The sequence below is a fragment of the Protopterus annectens genome, chromosome 2.part2 (genome assembly GCF_019279795.1).
Source record: "Protopterus annectens isolate FY-2018-M chromosome 2.part2, PAN1.0, whole genome shotgun sequence".
NCBI classification, from domain to species: Eukaryota; Metazoa; Chordata; order Ceratodontiformes; family Protopteridae; genus Protopterus; species Protopterus annectens.
Genome location: NC_056730.1, coordinates 473,799,586 through 473,821,663, shown reverse-complemented (window position 1 = coordinate 473,821,663; position 22,078 = coordinate 473,799,586). Strand labels below are relative to the sequence as shown.

Here is a 22,078-nt window from a genome sequence, read left to right as displayed (position 1 = left end):
CCTTCTCCTTAGGTTCCGTAGTCTGCTCCGATCACTTCCTTGGTTCCGTCCTTGGAGGGATCTGGGCGCCGATACTCCCTCGTCTGCTCCGAGGGGGCAAGTGGCATCGGACCCTTGTCCGACCCCGTTCTCCCCCTCAGAGCTTCGGCGCAGGTGAGCTTGGCTCATACATTGGGTTCGGAGCCATCCCCCTCAGTGCAGAGAGGGATTCCGATCTTTTAGGAACCAGAGCCTTCTCAGCATCCGAGCAGGGACACCTTCGAGGTCATGAGGAGTGTGCTGTCCCCTGAGTAAGCCCTACGATCATCCTCTTCGGCTCCTCCCCCTATGGTGACTGCGCCTGCCTCTGCCCCTCCTCCAGACCCCAAGCGTGGGGAACCAACGCTCCAGGGCACCCCTTTGGGTGTATCTTCCTCTTCCAAGGCCTCCCCTGATCATTCAGAGGAGCCACCTCGTAAGAGGAAATGCAAGAGGAAGCATGTTGACTCCCCTGAGTCTGTCACATCAGATACCGACTTAGAGGATTCGGAAGGGTCCCTGAGATCCCCCTCTGAAGATGTCACCTTCTCAGACATCCTTGAGATGCTTAGGCAGAGGGGGAACTGGACTACCCTGAGCCCTTCCGAGGATGAGTCTGTATTCCTGGATGCATTTGGATCCCGACCTTCCACCTCCTGGGTGTCTCCACCTTTCGACCCACTGATGTCTGTCGTGGCTCAGAAGGCGTGGTCAGCTCTAGACACAGTGGAACCGACCCCCAGAAGACCCACTAAATTCATTACTGCACCACAGGACAAGCAGTTTTTGACCAAAGGTGTCCCCGTTGATGCTATGGTGGTAGCGGCGGCCACAAAGAAGGAGTTGGCTGAAACTTCATCTGTCCATCCCCCTAACAAGGAGTCCAGGACGATTGACAGATATGGGAAGCGGATGTTCTCTTCAGCGACCTTTTCCATGAGGTCTCTGAATTGTTTGTGCCACTTTACCCGTCTTCAAAGGGATCTCCTTAAAGAGCTTGGAGATGCCCTCCAAGATCCATCAGCTGAGGGGGCCCAGGCTAACGCAGCCTCCCAGCTGGCGACTCTTAATTCAGTGGTGAACTCCTCCATGAGTCTCATTTCTTATGCAGCCAATGGTGTGAGCAGGGCTGCAGGCACAGGCGTTGCCCTAAGGGGGCACGCTTGGATGCAGCTATGTAATTTTGCGGAACCTTTGAGTGTCTTTCACCAACACCCCCTTTGATAGTTCCTCTCTTTTTGGATCACAGGTGAAGAACACCCTTACCAGGTGTGAGCAGGAAGGCAAGACTCCCTCTGCCATGGGAGTCCATTTTTCCATGTCTTCCAGACCATATCCCAAGGGCGAGAAGAGTGGAAAGATGTGGTTCCGGAATTCTCAGGGAGCCTTGCCAGACGCACTCGAATTCCCATCCAGGGGCAGAGGAGGGAACAATACCAGAAGCCACCCTCGTGGCAGAGGGGTTCCGCAAAACCAGGGCAGCAGAGAATCCTCCTCTGAGAAGCCCTTCCAGCATCCCTGAAGGGTTGCCTGGCTGCCCACTTCTGGAGGCAGTCGGGGGAAGATTATCGCTGTACCCAAGAGCCTGGCAAGACATAACACAAGACAGATGGATACAGTCTGTTATATCCGGAGGCTACAGAATTCCCTTTGTTTGCACCCCCCTTATGGTTAAACAAGTCCTCTCCAGATGTTCCACCCAATCTAAGGGATCAAGCAGTTCAAGAAGTTTCAAAACTGCTAAGAAAAAGGGCCATCCAGCAAGTTCCAGCAGACCAGCAAGGATCCGGAATTTACTCAAGGTTCTTTTTGGTACCAAAAAAAAACGGGACTGGAGACCCATTCTAGATCTCAGCAGACTGAACAGGTCTGTACAAAGAACGAAGTTTTGGATGGTCACACTACAGTCCATTTTACCCTTTCTGGGTCAGGACAACTGGATGTGCTCTATAGATCTTCAGGATGTGTACTACCACATCAAAATGTACAGACGCTCCAGGAGATTCCTTCGCTTCCGGCTGGGAGCCAGCCATTATCAGTTCAGAGCTATGCCCTTTGGTCTCACCACAGCCCCCAGGGTGTTCACCAAATGTATGGCAGTAGTTAACACTCACCTGAGATGGCAAGGATTCCAGGTGTTTCCATATCTAGACGACTGGCTCCTCACTGCTACCGCCAGGCATCACCTTCTGCGAGCCAGAGACTACACCATCGAGACTTGCTCCAAACTAGGTATCACAATAAATTTCGAAAAGTCTGCATTGTCATCCTGTCAGTCTATCACCTTTATAGGCGCAAATTTAAATACAAAAGACATGTCAGCCAGCCTTCCACCAGAGAGGGTGTTCGTCGTCCAAACTCTGGGTCTCATGGCAGCAGCGATCATACTCATTCCTCTAGCTTGTTTTTACATGAGGATTCTTCAGTGGCTTCTTTTCACCCAGTGGTCCTTCCAGCAGCTTCCCATGTCTCACATGATTATGATCACAGAAACGTGCAAAAAGCACCTTGCGTGGTGGATGGTCTTCACATCAGTGCCCCAGGGCAGACCATTTGTACTCCCCCCATCCAGTTGCTACGGTGACCACAGATGCCTCCCTGATCGGGTGGGGGGGGCATTATCAGGGCAGAACAGTCCAAGGCACCTGGCAACCTCACGAGTACCATCTGCACATCAATGTCTTGGAGATGAGGGCCGTGCTTTTAGCATTGCAAGCTCTTCAAGACTCTCTTCCTACCGGGACCATTGCAATTCAAATGGACAGTATGTCAGTAATGTGGTACATCAACAAGCAGGGCAGAACCAGAACCTACCCCCTATGTCGAGAAGCACTCAGACTCTAGAAGTGGGCGATCTCTTCCCAATGGTTTCTGATCGCAACGCACATCCCTGGGAGATCCAACATCATAGCAGACAAGCTAAGCAGAGCAATTCTCATGCCTCACGAGTGGTCTCTGAATCAGGTAGTGGCAGACCAAATCTTCCGCAAATGGGGCCAACCTTGCTGCGACCTTTTTGCCACCCCCTTCAACAGCAAGTGCAGCAATTTCTTCTCTCTCCTTCCACTTCCCGGACATCCCCCCAGAGACGCTGTTGTCCACGATTGGCCTCAGGGACTTCTGTATGCATTCCCTCCATTTCCCCTAATTCCGAAGCTAATACAGAAAGCTACCGTATTGGGGTGCAAAATGATCCTCATTGCTCCTTACTGGCCTCGACAAATATGGTTCCCGTTCCTGCATCATCATCTTCTCGAGCAGCCTTGGACTCTGGACCCAGTTCCAGACCTGCTGATCCATTAATCGGGTGGGCTGCACCAATCCCTGCAATCTCTCCAGCTCACTGCTTGGTTGCTCCACTTCCAACTTTAGCCAGGCTTCCTGATATCTCCCACTCTGTGCACGAAATCATTTTATCATCGCACAAGTCTACCACTAGAAAAACTTACGCTAGTAAGTGGAAATGTTTTTCCTCCTAGGCAGAGGCTAAGAGTATAGACCCCTTTTCAGTCCCTGTACACCACATTTTGGAGTTTCTTGCGGAACTCTTTCATGATGGGTCTGCTTCCACTATAATTAGAGTTCATTTAGCTGCAATTTCAAATTTTTACATTGGCCTGTCAGAAAGTAATGTGTCTCATAAGCTATGTAAAGCCTTTCTCAAAGGGACCACTCTGCTTAGGCCCCCAGTGAGAGATCCTCCACCTCCGTGGGGTCTGAATTTGATTCTATCTTCTCTAATTTTGCCCCCCTTCAAACCTGCAGCTTCTTGTTCTTTGAAGTTTTTATCTTGGAAAACCCTCTTTCTCGTAGCGATTACTTCAGCCAGAAGAGTTTTGGAACTTCAGGCTCTTTGTATCTGCCTGCGTACCTAGTGTTCCACAATAACAGGGTTGCTCTCAGGACTAATCCTTCCTTCCTTCCTAAGGTCTCTTCTGAGAATAACTTGAATCAATCCATTGACCTTCCTGTGTTTTTTCCCAACCACTCCAACAGGGCGGAATATAAGTTGCATCAGTTAGATGTTCACAGGCAACTACGCTTTTATTTGCATAGAACTAAGGACATCAGAAAATTGGACCAGCTTTTTCTTTCCTATGCTGAAGGTAAACAAGGTCTTCCAGTTTCAAAAGTAACCTTGTCCAGGTGGTTGACTACTATCATCACATTCATCTATCAACTGAGGAATAAAGAATTGCCTGTTAAACCAAAAGGTCACTCCACCAGAGCTTTAGCCACTTCTGTGGCATTTCAGGCTAGGTTGCCCATGTAATCTATTTGTGCTGCGGCTATGTGGGCCAATCCACATACTTGTATTTTGCAATATAAGTTGGACGTGGTCTCCAGGAGCAGAGCTGACTTTGGTTCCACTGTTCTGAAGAGTTTGTTCCAATGAGCCACCCAGGATTTTAGGTGCTAGGGACGCTGTCCCAACCAGCAAGAATAAAGGCGAGATAGACAACTTAACATAAAGAAGTTATGTACCTACCATAACGTTCCATGTTAGTTGTCTTCTTCTCGCCTTCTTTCTTGCGTCCCACCCTCCATCCCCCTATCCTAGTAGACCGAGAAGAGTTCCTTATGGTTTTTCACTGGCTGAGTCTTCTCTGGCTATTCCCCTCTGCCTAGTAGTCTCTATGGTAGGTTTTATGCATTATAGGATAGGATTCCTTCCTTTTTATTTCTGCAGTTAGACTTACCAAATGAGATCTGGGTATCTAGCACCAGGCATCATGGGATATGGGGAGGCCTCGAGCCAGTAAACAGCTCTCGAGCTTTAGAAGATGGCCGAGTCGGAACCGAGGATTGGCTCTGAACCCAACCAGCAAGAGAGAAGGCGAGAAGACAACTAATATGGAACGCTATGGTAGGTACATAACTTCTTTTTCTTCCAAAAGGGATCTCCGAAGTTAATCTTAATCAGACTGTCAATGTGCCTGTGTTTTCAAAATTTCCCAACAATAGGGAATATACAGTACATTTAATGGACATTCATAGTCAACTCCGGTTTTATTTACACAGCACAAAAATACCACAAAGTCAGACCAGTTGTTTATTTCCTTTTTAAAGACTGAACTGTGACAAGGAGTTTCTAAAGTCACTTTGCCCACGTGGTTTTCTAGCTATATTTCCTGTGTTAATGAATACATGGGATTAACTTTTAACTGGCAAGCTGAAGGCTCACTCAACTACAGCTATAGCTACTTTCACTGCTTTCTTCACTAAAGTTCCCATCAATGAGATTTGTGCTGTGGCTACTTGTTCTATAGTTTGTACTTTGTGCCACATTACAGGTTGGATGTACAATTGGATCTCATGCATCCTTTGGCTCACCATACTTTTAAATATTCATATAAAATTGTTCAATCTCGCCGTTTGTTCTTGCGCATGGGTTCGGAGCCGATCCTTGGCTCCGAGATGGCCACTTCTACAGCTCTGCATCTTGAGAAAGCTTGAGGCACAGTCCTATCCCACAATCCCCTAGTGCTAACCCCCAGATCTAGTTTGCCGCGGCAGCAGATGCATCGCAGAAGCTCGGGCCAGTAAACTTTTCTATTTTTCGAAGTTTTCCATAACTTACTTTATTAGTATAGATAGTTAGATATATATATATATATATATATATATATATATATATATATATATATATATATATTAGTCTTTTACTAGTGTAGTTACAGGGAGTTATATATTCTTCTTTTATTGTTATTATATTATAACTTTTCTAAGGCAATTTTCAGGCCTATTATCCTGTCTTTTTAACAGGTGTTTTTTCTTTAGAAAGGCTTAAGTCCTTACTCTTTTGTGTGCAGTGGTACCTTAATATTTTTCTTGTTTTCAGGTTCTTATAGGTATGTGTCTGATTTTTTGAATATGTCTGAGAAGCAAAAATCAGGCTTTAAGAAATGTCTATGCGGACAGAAAATGTCCATCACGGATAACCACTCTTCCTGCGTCTGTCTTGGCCCTCTCCACTTAGAGGAGGACTGTTCTATTTGTCATTCCTTCAGTGGGAGGGTCATGATGGAGAGACGCAGGAAATTGGTAGACAGGGGTTTATTAAAGCCCGAATTTCAAGAGGCCCTTGACAAGGCTGAATTGGTATCCAAGTCTTCGAAGGGGTCCAAGTCTTCGAGAGTGTCGGAGCCAAAGTCATCGGCTCCGAGCACCTCTATTAAGATTCGGACAACGGCTCCACAGACTTCGTAGTCGGTTGTCAAATGTATATCTTTGGTAGAGACTCCGGTCTTGGAGCTGGTCTCGGAGGTTCCGTCGCCATCGATCCTTCACTCGGTGACGACTTCGGCCCCTTCGACACGCTCTTCGAGACCCTTATCTGATTCGGATGTGGATCGAGTGATACAGAAGTTAATGGAGAACTCTGCCCTTTCTAAATTGATCCAAGTTTCGTCCCAGCTGGTTTTGAAACTCGAAGCCCTCCCTGGGTCATCTACTGCTCCTCCTCCGAGACCTGTCGAGTCTTCGGAGCAGAGAGTCGAAGTTCCGATGATGGTAGAACCATCGATACCGAAGCCTACAGCTGTGCTTTCGGTACCATTGACCTCAACACCCTCGGAACGGATCGAGGGGTCCCGGAGCCGACTATCGTTCCTTGGTTCCGGGGCAGACAGTCGAACCAAGATGTCGGTACCGACTCTCCCCCTAGGAGCCTCGGCTCAGATTAGTTCGGCACCGTCTTCTGGATCGGAGCCCGGACCCTCTGTCTCCGGGATTGTTCCTGGTTTCTCGAAACCAGGAAGGTCTTCGGATCCGGGTACCGGTGCCTTCGATGCCATTTAAAGGTCTTGTCGAAACAGACACATATCTCATTGGATTCTTCTTCTCCTCCCCCTAAGGGTCCACGTTCGACTTCTGTATCCTCTGCTCCTACTAAACGTCGAGACCCAATGCCTCAGTTGCCTCCAGAGGGTGCTCCCGGTTCCTCGGACGCTTCTCCAGAAGTCCCATCTGAAGAAGTACCAAGGAAAAGACTGTACAAGAGGAGGCACATAGATTCCCCACAGGAATCTCTTACATCAGATACAGATTTAGATGAAGCAGAAGGGTCCCCACGGTCCCCCTCGGAGGATGTCTCCTTTGCGGACATCCTGGAGATCCTAAAACAGAGGGGAGATTGAAAGCCACTTAACCCTTCTGTGGATGAATCAGTATTGCTGAAGGCATTCGGGGCTCTACCTTCTACCTCCTGGGTGACCCCTCCCTTTGACGAACTTATGGACTTGATAGCTCATAGGGCTTGGGAGACACCTGACACGGTGGAACCAGTTCCCCGCAGGCCGAATAAGTTGATAACAGCCCCCCAGGACAAGAGTTTTCTTACCAAGGGTGTTCCAGTGGATACTATGGTGGTGGCGGCAGCCACTAAGAAGGACATGTCAGAGTCCTCTTCCGCTGATCATCCTCCTAATAAGGATTCCAGGATGATGGACAGATATGGGAAGCGCGTTTTCAGTTCTGCGACTTTTTCCATGCGATCGCTGAACTACTTGATGCATTTTACGCGTTTACAGAGGGATCTCCTCAAGGAACTCGGAGATACTCTCCAGGGTCATACAGATGCTGCTGTTACCGAGAAAGTGACAGCACAACTTAATACCCTTAACTCTGTAGTCAACTCCTCTATGAGGCTCGATGTTCTTCATCTCACATTGCTGCAGTCCTTACACTTGGGTAGTCCGCTGTCCTCGGTCGGCCCGAATATCAAAGTATAAGGCTGACGTCGGTCAAGGCGCATTAGACTGACATCAGGACGTCAGGGTACAAATGCGCATGACCGACGTCATATCCTCAGTCTTTTTTGCCGCATGGTCCGATGCAGAAGCAGCGTTGCAAGTGCTGTTCGGCGTTCTGAAATTTTTCGAATTCGGAGTTTCAGACCGAGTCAAAGTTGGCTAAGTACCCCGTTGGGGAATATTTTAGTTTTTTCTTGCCTCAGTGGTTTACCGGATGTCAGAAAAAGTGAATAACTGTATTTCTTGTGGGAAACAGATACCGCATAGAGATTATCATACTTTGTGTATTCCTTGTTTGGGGACTGAGCACGACGTTGTTGGGTGTCGCTTTTGTGCTAGGTTCAATAAGCGCACTATTAAGCGAAGGTTAGATTGTGCCAGGTTAGTCTTCGGGAAGCGGTGCAATTATAATATGCCGTCGGATGCTCCGACGTCCGCTTCTTCGAAGAAGCGCAAAGACAAAGCAGCTAAGCCCAGGCAGGAAGAGTCGTCCGTACCGGACGCCGGTTCTTTGGAGGTGTCGGTGGAACCGGGGGTTCCGCCGGAGGTTTCTCTGGAGTCCCAGGGGGAGACTTTGTTATTGCAGGATGTGGCCTCTCAGGAGGCAGGTCAGGCTGAAGGGGCTTCTCAGGTTACTGTACTCCCCTCCCTTCCTAGGGTGGTTAGGCCCTCTCCTTCTGTTTCCAAGGCTTTTCCCAGAGGCAGGCCAGGTTTAGCTTCTGTTGGTGTCACTCCTAGTTCATCAGGATCTGTGCCCAAGAAGCACATGCTCAAAATGGCAGAAGATTTAATTACTTTAATTAGAGGTTCTTTGCCCCCTCCTGATAAGAGGCCTAGGGTGGAACCAGAGTTGGGGAGTTTTGAGCAGGCTTCGGATGTTTCAGAGTCTTCGGCTGAAGACTTGCAGGAGTATTCTCCTTATTCTGATTTTGATGTGGATGATTCTACTCCTTCTGCTTCTCCTCCAGAGGATTTTTCTTTTTCAGAGACTCTTCATTCCATGAGGGAACATTTTAAGTGGGAAGGTCTGGACTTCTCTGATTCCAGGAAAAGGCTTAGGGAATTTTTGTTTTTACCCCAGCATAGGCCTTTGGCTATACCTCCTGTTCTGGATGTTGTGGAAGATGTGTTTGCAGAGGCTTCTCTTAATCCTGATTCTTTGCCTCCTGCTCCTGTTAAACCGGATAGGTATTACAGGGTGCCTGAAGCTCATAAATATCTTTTAAGAGTCCTAGGGCGGACCCAGAAACTGTTAGTCAAGGGCCTAAGGGTGTCAAGGCTTCTGTTGTAAAAAATCCGGTTCCTTCAGATAAAGAGGCCAGGGCTTTGGATAGATGGGGAAAGAAAGTCTATACTTCTTCCACCTTAGCTATGAGGGCTTTGAATTGCCAGTTTCACATGTTGAAATACCAAAACTATCTGCTTTCTCAATTGAAGTCTAAGGTAGATGCTCTGGCGGAAGGTATTGAGTGTAAGGAATTACAGGATTTGGTACATGTTTCTGAACAGGTGGGTAAGCATTCTTTGCAATGTGGTTTTGATGCTGTACAGGCCTCGTCTAGGGTGGCTGCCACTGGGTCAGTTCTTCGCAGGCACGCCTGGCTGAGGGATCAGAATTTATCTGACCATGTTAAGACAAGGATTTTAGATGCTCCTTTACAGTCTGATGTGTTGTTTGGGTCACCTGTGGAGGCAGTCTTAAAGAAAATGGAAGACAAGGCTAAGTCTATGCAGACTGTTAAAGATTTTTTGCAGGTTCAGCCTCCGAAGTTTAGTAGGAATTGGCCTACCAAGGGGTGGACGTATCCTTCTTATGATTCCCAGTCTAGGGGTAGATCTAGACGTGGTAGGGGCAGAGCTCAGGGCTCTTTCAGGCCTAGAACAGGAGTTCACCTGCACAGTCTTGGTGAGGGCAGGGGTCAGTCCTTTCGTAAACAGGCCCAATGACCTACCTTTTCAGCTGCCAGAGCCTTCTGCCTGGCAGCACCTTTGGGAGGAAGGTTGGCACTTTTCAAGGAAAATTGGAGTTTAATTACCCAGGACAGATGGGTATTGGATATCATACACCAAGGTTACAAGTTTTATTTCCATACCTTGCCTCCTTTCACAGGCATGCCAGACGTTCCTCCTCAGCAAAGAATAGAGGCTCACAAACAAATTTCTCTGCTACTTCAAATAGGGGCCATACAGCCGGTCCCTCTGCCAGAAGTGGGCCTAGGATTTTATTCTCGCCTGTTCCTAGTACCAAAGAAGGGGAACACATGGAGACCAATTTTGGATTTATCTATCCTCAACACTTATCTGGACATTCCCAAGTTCAAAATGTTGACGTTACAACAGCTTTTACCTCTGCTGGGCAAAGATCACTGGATGGTGACTCTGGATCTCAAGGAAGCTTACCTTCATGTTCCTATCAGGCCCAGTTGCAGGAAGTATCTGCGTTTTCGGGCTGGGACTTCACATTATCAGTTCTCTGCATTGCCCTTTGGCTTATCTACTGCGCCCAGAGTGTTCACGAAAGTTCTGGCTCCAGTGATAGCTTTCTTCAGGCTAAAAGGAATACAGATTTATCCTTATTTGGACGATTGCCTGATTCTGGCTCAAAGAAGGGACGAACTTCTTCATCATTTGCAATATGTGATAGCAGTGCTAAGATGCCTGGGGTATTCTGTGAACGAAATAAAGTCCAGTCTAGTACCCTCTCAGGACATGTGCTTTCTGGGTGTAAGACTGAATACAGCATCCCAGATGGCCTTTTTGACCCCGGACAAACAAAAGAATCTTTACCTTTACTTCCATCAATTGTCTCATCAGTCCAGGCTGACTGCAAGGACAGTCCTTCAAGCCTTGGGGTTCATGGCATCTTGTATTCTGGTGCTTCCCAATGCCAAACTGCATATGAGGAAGCTACAATGGTATCTCAAAAATGTATGGACACAGCGCTGCCAGGATATGGACACTGTCATTCAGATAATACCTTGCATTCAAAAGGAAGTTTTGTGGTGGGCTCAGGAATGTCACCTAAACAAGGGACTCTCTGTGACCCGGCCAGAGGCGAGTCAGATTCTAACGACAGATGCCTCAGACAAAGCTTGGGGAGCTCATCTAAATGGAAAGTGGATACAAGACACGTGGCCTGCCAGACTACAACATCTGCATATCAACTTGAAGGAGATGTTAGCAGTTCAATTTGCATTAATAGCTTTCAAGGATTTACTTCTTCCAGGGCAGGTGTTGATTCTAACAGACAACACAACTGTCATGTGGTACATCAACAAGCAAGGGGGAACATATTCTTATCCTCTATGCAGGCAAGCAATGATTTTGTGGGAGACTGCTCTCAGTTTACAGCTAAATCTTCAGGCAAGGTTTCTGCCGGGAGCACAGAACTCCTTAGCAGATGTGTTGAGCAGACAATTATGGATCCCCACGAGTGGAAATTGGATCCTCATGTATTTCAGAAATTGACAGTGTCATGGGGAACTCCAGACATAGATCTGTTCGCTTCTCCACTAAACTACCAGCTGCCAAAGTTTTGCACAAAAAGGTTTCATCCCACAGCCTGGAAAGTGGATGCTCTTTCTTTCAATTGGAGCAATCTTCATGTGTATGCCTTTCCACCTCTGCCTCTCCTCCCAAAGGTACTCCTAAAGGTCAGACAGGACAAGCCAAAGATGATTTTAATAGCTCCAGATTGGCCTCGACAGCACTGGTACCCATTACTGAGAAGTCTGGTACGGGAACCTCCATGGCCTTTGCCTTCGATTCCACACCTGCTGTCTCAGGAGAACAGTCATTTACTCAAATGTCAAACTTCACTCTCTGCACCTAACAGCCTGGCATATTCTGTTTTGAACCCTGGATGGTCTCAACTTCTACAGCAAGTTTTGAATGTTATTTTGGAAGCCAGAAGGCCTAGTACAAGGAAAGTGTACGCAGATAAATGGAAGAGATTTTTATTTTGGAGTGCAGCAAAGGAATTTGATGTTTCTGAGCCTAATTTAAGTGTGGCTCTTCAATATCTTACTGAGTTACTGGACAAAGGTTTGTCCTTCTCTTCTATTAAGGTTCATGCTGCAGCAATTTCTGCTCACTATGACTGTGACCCACCATTGTTTTCTCATCCTTTGTTCAAGCAATTTCTTAGAGGGGCAAAGAATATAAGACCCCCACGTAGAGCTCCTACTCCTGCTTGGGATCTCAATTTTGTGTTGGAGAAACTCACTCTACAACCTTTTGAGCCTGCAGCTACTGCTGAGTTGAAATATTTATCATGGAAGACTGCTTTTTTGTTGGCCATTACCTCTGCAAGAAGGGTTTCTGAATTACAGGCCCTTATGGCAGTTGAGCCTTTCTTAATTTTCCATAAGGATAGGGTATCTTTGCGTACTAATCCTTCCTTTATGCCTAAAGTGGTTTCTAGTGTGGCTTTAAACCAAACTATTCATTTGCCTACATTTTATGCAAATCCCCAAAATAAAGGGGAAAAGATTTTGCACACTTTAGATGTACACAGGCAGTTGCGATATTATTTGAGCAGAACTGAAGGGTTCAGGCAGTCTCAGCAGTTATTTGTTTCTTTTGCTTTGAGTTCTCAGGGCAAGCCTGTGTCAAAACAAACTATTTCTAAGTGGATTGGGTTTTGCATTGCTTTCTGTTATTCCCATCATGGTAAGGAGATTCCAGCTGGGATTAGGCCTCATTCCACTAGGGCTACTGCCACTTGACAGCTTTTTAAGGGGTGGCAACTAAGGATATTTTGGAGGCAGCTACTTGGAGTTCAGTGCATACTTTCTCTAAGCATTATCACCTTCCACTTTACTCTAAATCTAGGGCTGGTTTTACCACTGCTATTTTACAGGGCATTTTGGCAGCTCCTGCTGCTTTATAGTTTTGCCATCCTCCCTTACCTCTGCTTTGGGATTCTACCCAAGTGTAAGGACTGCAGCAATGTGAGATGAAGAACATAGTACAGTTTTGTACCTACCATAAATGTAGATGTTCGAAGATCCACATTGCTGCAGTCCAATTTACCCTCCCTCCTTCCCCTCTGTAGTTAGAGGCGGTTGTGTGGGTTGGGTTGTAAATATTGTATTTATTGTATATATTGTACATATTATTAGTGCTAGGGTGGTTGGTTGGTTGTTTGCTGTCTTTTGGTTTTGACCTTTCTTTTGGGGTCTTCTGACATCTGGGGCAAGAAAAGACTGAGGATATGACATCGGTCATGCGCATTTGTACCCTGACGTCCTGATGTCAGTCTAATGCGCCTTGACCGACGTCAGCCTTATACTTTGATATTCGGGCCGACCGAGGACAGCGGACTACCCAAGTGTAAGGACTGCAGCAATGTGGATCTTCGAACATCTACATTTATGGTAGGTACAAAACTGTACTTTTCATATGCGGCCGAAGGTGCGAGTAGAGCGGCAGCTTCAGCGATTGCTCTTAGGAGACAATCCTGGCTGCGGCTGTGCTCCTTTGCGGAATCCTTCAAGTCTTCTTTTACTAATGTCCCGTTTGATGGTGCCTCTCTTTTTGGCCCCAAAGTAAAGGAGACCCTCACTAGGTGTGAGCAAGAAGGGAAGACCCTATCTGCTGTAGGAGTCTGTTTTTCCGCCCCTTCCAGACCATACCCCAAAGGGCAAAGAGGTGGAAAGATGTGGTTCCATAAGACACAGGGTTCCTTTCAGTCCACACAGAGTGATAATGCCCCTTCTAGAGGCAGAGGAGGGGGAAGGAGTGGAAGACGCCGTCCAAACGGCAGAGGGGGTCCGCAAAACCAGGGAGACAGAGATGCTTTCTCTGGCAAGCCTTTCCAGCACTCCTGAGAGGAGGCCCGACTGTCCTACTCTGGAGGCAGTCGGGGGACAGTTAACTTTGTACCAGCTGGCCTGGCAAAATTTAACCTCAGATGCGTGTACAAAATATAATTACCAGAGGTTATGACATAAAATTCATAAACGTTCCCCGTACCACCAAAAGATTCCCAGACGTTCCACCCAATCTGTGGAATCAGGCAGCCTTAGAGATCCAGAAGCTGCTCAGGAAAAGAGCCATCCAAACAGTCCCGGCAGACCAAATAGGATCCGGAACTTACTCAAGGTTCTTTTTAGTTCCAAAGAAGACAAGGGACTGGAGACCAATTCTGGATCTCAGCAGATTAAACACCTTCGTTGTGAAGGAGAAGTTTCAGATGGTCACGCTACAGTCATTCCTCCCTTTTCTACAGGAAGGAGACTGGATGGGCTCTATAGATCTCAAGGACGTGTACTACCATATAAAAATGGCCAGACTGTCCAGGAGATTCCTGCGCTTCCGACTAGGAGCCAGTCATTTTCAGTTTCGGGCTCTGCCATTTGGTCTCACCTCAGCCCCCAGGGTGTTCACCAAGTGTATGGCAGTAGTAGTGTCTCACTTGAGACAACAAGGATTCCGGGTGTTTCCGTATCTAGACGACTGGCTCCTCTCCGCCACCACCGAGTATCATCTGCTCCAAGCAAGAGATTACACAATCAGTCTTTGTTCCCGTCTTGGCGTTACAATCAATTTAGAAAAATCTTCTTTATCGTCATCACAGCGTATCTCATTTATAGGTGTAGAACTGGACACTACCTTGGTCACGGTCAGACTTCCTCCAGAAAGGGTTTCAAAACTAAGGGAGCAAATTGCAATACTCCTTCAAAAGACAAAAGCTACAGCAAAACAGGTATTAAGAGTCCTGGGATTAATGTCAGCTGCACTGGTTGCAGTCCCTCTAGGAAGAATGCACATGAGGATCCTACAATGGCTACTGTTCGCCCAGTGGTCCTATCAGCACCTGCCGTTGTCACACGAAATTCTAATCACATCCTGCTGCAAGCAGGATCTACGATGGTGGATGCTATCTCAGGACTTAACACAAGGTCGACCATTTACCCTGCCAACCCCAATAGCGACAATAACCACGGATGCTTCCCTGATTGGGTGGGGGGGTTTGTTCCAGGGAAAGACGGTCCAAGGTCAATGGTCCAGAACAGAATGCAAACTGCACATCAATGTTCTAGAGCTAAGAGCGGTGTTTCTAGCGTTGCAACACTTTCACGGCATCTTACCTCAAGGAACAGTGGCAGTCCAGACAGACAACATGTCAGTGGTCTGGTACATCAACAAACAAGGAGGAACAAGATCTTATCCACTATGCAGAGAGGCCCTCAGGATCTGGCAATGGGCTGTCTCCACCGGACGCTTTCTGATAGCAACGCACATTCCCGGGACGTCCAAGCTACTTTGCCCTTCTCCCTCCACCAGGGAGTGTCCCCAGAGATTCACTGGTTCACGATTGGCCCCCGGGTCTCCTGTATGCTTTTCCACCCATTCCGTTAATCCCCAGGTTTCTACAGAAAGCCAAACGTCTGGAAAGGACCATAATTCTAATAGCCCCATTCTGGCCTCGTCAGATCTGGTTCCCCTTTCTTCAGGCCCATCAAATCAAGGAGCCATGGATTCTGGACCCAGTTCCAGACCTTTTGACCCATGCGTCAAGAGCCCCTCATCCATCCCTGCAGGCCCTAAAATTGACAGCTTGGCTGCTCCTCTTCCCATCCTAGCCAGGTCAAGCCTTTTGTCCCCTGCGGTTAAACGTATAATTGTTTCCTCTCTTAAACCATCCACTACAAAGACTTATCGGAGCAAGTGGACACGTTTTTCTTATTGGGCATTGCAACAAGGATTAGATCCAACAGAAGCACCGGTGCACAAAATTTTGGAGTTTCTGTCTAAGATCTTTGAAGAAGGAGCATCATCGTCCACAATTAGAGTCCAACTGGCAGCCATATCGGACTTTCATGTGGGTTACAAAAATTCTTCCATCATGTCCCACAGACTTTGCAAGGCATTTTTGAAAGGCACCTTTCACCTCCGCCCTTCCATTCGTAACCCAGTTGCACCTTGGAATCTTAATTTAATTTTATCCCAGTTAATGTTACCCCCTTTTCAACCAGCCTCCACAGCCTCTCTTAAGTTCGTGTCATGGAAACATTATTCTTGGTGGCTATAACCTCTGTTCGTAGAATTTCGGAATTACACGCGCTATCTGTTCGACCTCCCTACTTGATTTTCCACTCGGATAGAGTGACATTACACATCAATCCATCTTTTCTCCCAAAAGTTTGTTCACTTTCAAATATTAACCAGTCCATCGAACTTCCCACCTTCTTCAAAGATCACACTAACAAGTTGGAATATATGCTGCATAAGTTAGACGTCCACAGACAACTCAGATTTTATTTGCAAAGGACAAAAGATGACAGAAAATCAGACCAACTATTTATATCATTTGCTGACCAAAGAAAAGGTATGGCGGTTACCAAAGTTACCTTGTCTAAATGGCTGACAGATTGTATTAAATTTATCTATTCACAGACGAAACGGCAATTACCTTTTCAACCCAAGGCTCATTCTACCAGGGCTATGGCCACATCTCTAGCCCATGCAGCCCGTTTGCCGTTGGATACTATTTGTGCGGCAGCAAACTGGTCGAAGCCTCATACCTTCATTCTCCATTATAAGTTGGACAAGAACTCCAAAGATAGGGCCTCTTTTGGTTCCACGGTTCTCAGGAACGTTCTCCCATGAGCCACCCAGGGTAAAGGAGCTAGGGACACTACCCATGCGCAAGAACAAACGGCGAGATTGAACAATTTCACATAAAGAAGTTATGTCTTACCATAACGTTCCATGTGAATTGTTCATCTCGCCTTTGTTCTTACTACCCACCCTCCATCCCCCCGCCTATGTTTTTTTTTCGGAGAACGGGATGATTTGGATTCCAATTCAGCTTGTGTTCAACACCTTCTGTTAGTCTCTGGCTGCTTCTGTTGTCAGGGTACTCCTTTCATTATCTAGGTGTTTTTTGGGCATTGCTGCCCCTTATCTTTAAATTACTGCTAGCGCCTGGGGCGCATTGTTATCTTATGGTGTTAGCAAACTAGATCTGAGGGCTAGCACTAGGGGATTGTGGGATAGGACTGTGCCTCGAGCTTTCTCAAGATGCAGAGCTGTAGAAGTGGCCGTCTCGGAGCCGAGGATCGGCTCCGAACCCATGCGTAAGAACAAAGGCGAGATGAACAATTCACATGGAACGTTATGGTAAGACATAACTTCTTTTTCTATGAGACTGGCCAGGTGGGGTAGCTTTGGAATCTGTCCCAATTGTTGAGTCTGACACAAAAGTTGTATACTAACCATAATGCTAGATCCATGTTGTCTTGTTTATTGATTCAAAATTCCTCCTTTCCTCTATACTAAATTATCCCTTTCTTATGACTCCCCTTGCTAATCAGTTACACCTGACAAGGGACCTTTTTTTCATAGCCAACTGCTGATGTTCTTCATGTTTCACTGTTGCAGTCATCACACTTGGGTTATCCTGCTAGTGTTAGCCCTCAGTCAACCCGAATACCAGAGGATTAGTATTTCTGCGTCGGTTGCTGTCGCTCCAGGACTGACGTTAGGTCATCAGTGGTATAAAAACAGGCAGCCGACACCATTACATCAGTCTTTCTTGCCAAGGAGCCCAAAGCAGAAGCAGTTGGCACGAGTGCCAGTCGGCCTCTACCTGAGTTTTCATTTCCGAAGAGTTTTCATTTCCGAAATTGAAGTTGAAGTCTTCTAAAGCTAAGTACCCCATTAGGGATCCTGTTTTCTTGCTCTAACCGATGTCAAAAAAAGTTGTCTCGCCTTTGGAAAGCAAATACCACACCGAGATTTCCGTTCTTATTGCGTCATCTGTTTAGGCCCAGACCACGACGTCCCTCGCTGTCGGTTTGGTGCTTTGTTCAACGCTAGAACTATATGTCGTCTGGCCCTTATCGTAGCTAAATACTTTCGCTGTCTTATCTCCTTATTCCAAAATGGCTTCGGTAAGCCATCCGACTACCGATCTTCCGAAAAAACAGATAAAGACAGAAACAGACTGCACAGGTCCAAAACTGGTCCGGAGCCACTATGCAGGCACTGGCTTCTGAGGAAGTTCTAAGCACTACTGATATTCGACACAAAACCAACGACTTATTTTGCGTCTTCAGTTCATTCTAAAACTACTGAGTTTCTAAGGCCCAGGGTATGAACTACTCATGACCCTAGCTCAAGCACCTGCTTCCATGCCTCAGTCTCAAATGCTTAAAATGGCAGAAGACCTTATCATGCTGATTAGGGGAAGCCAGCCTGCCCCTTCTAAAAGAAAGACTTGTCCCTAGCAGCTTTATCTGAGCAAGAGTCTGACGACTTTGAGGTTTCTGATTATGAAGACATGCCCTTATCTGCTTATGAGGATTCAGATGCAGAGGAATCTATTCCTTCTGCCTCTCCTCCAGAGGATTTTTCTTTTGGTGAAACCCTACATACCTTGAGAGAGCATCTCCATTGGGAATGCCAGGATTATCCTCAGTTCAAAAAGAGACTCAAGGAATTTTTAGATTTACCACAGCACAGACTCTTAGCTATTTCTCCTCTTCTGGATGTTGTGGGTGATGTTTTTATGGAATCCAGTTTAACATGTGATACTGTACCTCCTACTCCCAGGAGACCTGACAGGTATTTGAGTCCCTGACTCTCACAAATTTCTTTTCAAAAATCCTTCTGCTGACCCAGAGGTAATCTCCCAAGGACCTAAAGGAATAAAAGCAACCACAGCTAAGAATCTCATCCGTTTGTACAGGGATTCCCGAGCTTTAGACAGATGGGGTAAAAAAGTATACACCTCTGCAACTCTTGCCATTAGAGCATTAAATTGTCAGTTCCACCTGCTGAAATACCAGCAACATTCTATGGAACTTATTAAGCAAAAATTATGTACCTTTCCAGACTGTGCAGAAAATAAAGAATTACAGGCGGTTATGCATTCTGCAAGCCAAGTTACTAAGCATACCCTGCAATGTGGGTTTGACACCCTAGAAGCATCCTGCAGGGCAGCAGTCACAGGTTCTGCACTTAAAAGGAATGCTTGGCTTAAGGAACAGACCTTGCCAGACCATGTCAAATCAGAATTATTGGACGCACCACTGAACAAAGACTATCTGTTTGGCACCAAGGCAGAAGAGGTTTTAAAAAAAATGGAAGAAAAAGCTAAGTCTATGCAGATAGTTAAAGACTTTTACAAGTCCAGCCACTGAGATTCAGTAGGCATATTCCCTCAAAACGCTGGTCCTTTCTAGCCCCCTCAAGGCTGTCTCAGACTAGACCTAGGGGAAGCAGACCCCCCCCCAGACAACAGTCCCAGGGAATGCATTGATCTAAGCAATGGAGTACCACCACTTCTAAAACAGGGAGTGCTAAGCCACCCCCTTATGGAAAGAATTCACAATGACTTTTCAACTCCACCTCTTACGTATGCCCACCTGCTTGTGCCCCTAGGAGGAAAACTTGCCTCCCATGCAAAAAAAACTGGGCCTCCAGTCACCAACGATCGATGGGTCCTCAATATAGTGTCCCAGGGGTACAGATTTTATTTCCACACACTGCCAACTCCAAAAGGGTTCCCAGACTTTCCTCCAAACCAGTGGACAGAGGCACAAAACCAAGTTCATTCCCTGCTGTCCATGAGGGCGATTCAGCCTGTTCCTGCAGACCAGATAGGTCAAGGTTTCTATTCCAGACTTTTCCTGGTACCCAGAAAAGAGGTCACCTGGCACCCAAACACCTTCCTGGTGGTGCCAAAATTCAGAATGCTCACCCTCCAGCAGCAGCTTCCTTTGCTATCCAAAGATGCCCGGTTAGCCAACCTAGATCTAAAAGAGGCCTATCTGCACATCCTATTCACAGACCCTTGCAGGAAATACCTATATTTCAGGGCAGGATCTATGCACTATCAGTTCTCTGCACTTCCCTTTGGCTTATCCACTGGTCCCAGAGTCTTAACAAAATGCCTGGCTCCAGCCATTGCTTTTTGCAGACACAGAAATATTCAAATTTACCCCTACTTGGACTGCCTGAGTCAGGCAGACAGTCAAAAAAAGCTGTTGCAGCACCTGACATTTATAAAGGATCTACTGACTTCACTGGGGTACACTATAAATGAAAAGAAATCCAAACTAGTCCCCAGTCAGAAAATTGTATTCCTGGGAGCAAGCCTGGACAGAGCATCCCAAATGGCATTCCTTACTCCAGAAAAACAAGCCGATCTGAGAGGCTACTTCTCTCAGCTGGCCACCAGAACCCACTTATCCACAAGGAAAATCCTGCAAGCTCTAGGGTTCATGGTCTCCTGCATTCTACTAATTCCATATGCCAGACTGCATACGAGGAAACTTCAGTGGTACTTAAAAAGCCTTTGGTGTCAAGATTCTCAGGACCTGGAAACTATTATACCTGTGATACCTTGTCTAAGGAAAGATTTTCTTTGGTGTGCAGCAGCATGCAACCACAACGAGGGACTTCCCTTTCACAACCCCACGCCGCCCAGACCCTAACCACGGATGCATCAGACTATGCCTGGGGTGCACACCTGGATGGCAGGTGCATTCAGGGCCACTGGAGCCCAAATTAAATTCATCTGCACATCAACCAAAAAGAGATGCTAGTTGTTCAGCATGCTCTGACAGCTTTCAGACCCCTACTCTCTCCAGGGCCTCTACAAATCAAAACAGACAACACCACAGTGATGAGGAACTCTGCAGGCTAGCCATGACCCTTTGGCACACAGTTTCAGCCATGCATCTTCACCTGCTAGCACAGTTCCTGTCAGGCAACCAAAACTCTCTGTCAGGCAACTTAACCAGCAATCTCCTAGACCCACATGAGTGGCAATTAAACCACACCACCTTCACCCTCGTGACCCAGAAATGGGATACCCCAAAGATGGACCTATTTGCCTCCCACGACAACCACAGTTCAGCAAATTCTGCACCAGGGAACCTCACAGCAAGGCCTGGAAAGTGGATGCCCTATCCTTCCAATGGATAAACCTCTCGCTCTATACATTTCCCCCTCTACCTCTTCTTACAAGGGTATTACTCAAAATAAGAGAAGAAAGACCAAGGGCAATCCTGATTGCCCCAGACTGGCTACATCGACACTGGTACCCACTACTGTGCAGTCTGCCTCCATGGCACCTCCCCCAGGTTCCAACTCTCGTGACCCAGCAGAAGGGAGAGTTCTTGCATCCACAATTGCAGACCCTGATCCTGGCAGCCTGGCTTATTCATTGAACTCTCCTCCAGTGGCCAGCCTAAACAAGCGAGTCCTGGACATTATACTTGAAGCGAGACGACCCAGCACTAGCAAATCCTACGCTGACAAGTGGAAAAGGTATTGCCCATGGATCCAGGCTAAATGAGCTGAACCAGCACAGCCCTCCTTACCCCTCTCATCCTGGATTACCTAGCAGACGTATTTCACAGGGGCCTATCCTTTTCTTCTATTAAAATCCATGCCTCTGCCATCTCTGCTCATTACAGCACAGAGCCACTTCTCTTTTCTAACCCTGTCTTCAAGCAGCTCCTTAGAGGGGCTAACAATTTAAGGCCACCCAGAAGAGCTTCTACCCCTGCTTGGAACCTTAACTTTGTGTTGGAAAAGCTCACTCTACCCCCCCCCCTCTTTGAGCCTGCAGCTTCAGTAGAGTTAAAATTCCTCTCTTGGAAAATAGCCTTGCTTCTGGCCATCACTTCAGCTAGAAGAGTGTCTGAGCTGCAAGTACTCATGGCTATGAAACCCTTCATCATTTTTCATGCTGACAGGGTCTCCCTTAGGACTAACCCAACTTTCATGCCTAAAGTGGTGTCCAGTGTGGCTCTCAACCAATCTCTTCATTTGCCCACCTTTTTTCCTAAACCTCAAAATAAGGGAGAAAGGATCCTGCACTATTTAGATGTGCACAGACAGCTCAGATTCTACCTGGATAGGACTAAGCCCTTTAGGAAAACTGACCAGTTACTAGTCAGCTTTGCGGCAGGGGCAGAGGGCAAGGCCATATCTAAACAAACCATTTCCAAATGGATAGCACATTGTATCCATTTCTGTTACAAACACTATAGGAAACCACCCCCACAGGGGGTCAGAACACATTCCACTAGAGCAACTTCCACCTTTGGAGCTTTTCTCAGAGAGGTCCCTACCAGGGACATCCTGAAGGCTGCAACATGGAGTTCTGTTCATACCTTCACCAAGCATTACCACCTTGCCTATCTTTTCCAAATCCAGGGCAGGCTTTGCAACTGCAGTCCTGCAGGGCATACTAGCCAGCCCCAACTCTTCTTGACTGCCTCCACCCATTTCTTCAGCTTTGGGAATCAACCAGAGTGTATTCACTGTTGCAGTCCTGGTTT

General features: G+C 46.9%; 1 protein-coding gene across 3 annotated transcripts in view; it reads left to right on the top strand.

Annotated features, from left to right (window-relative positions):
* Nucleotides 1-22,078, top strand: part of POC5 (POC5 centriolar protein) — a 1,778,414-nt gene that overhangs the window by 1,164,071 nt on the left and 592,265 nt on the right. The window lies entirely within an intron of this gene.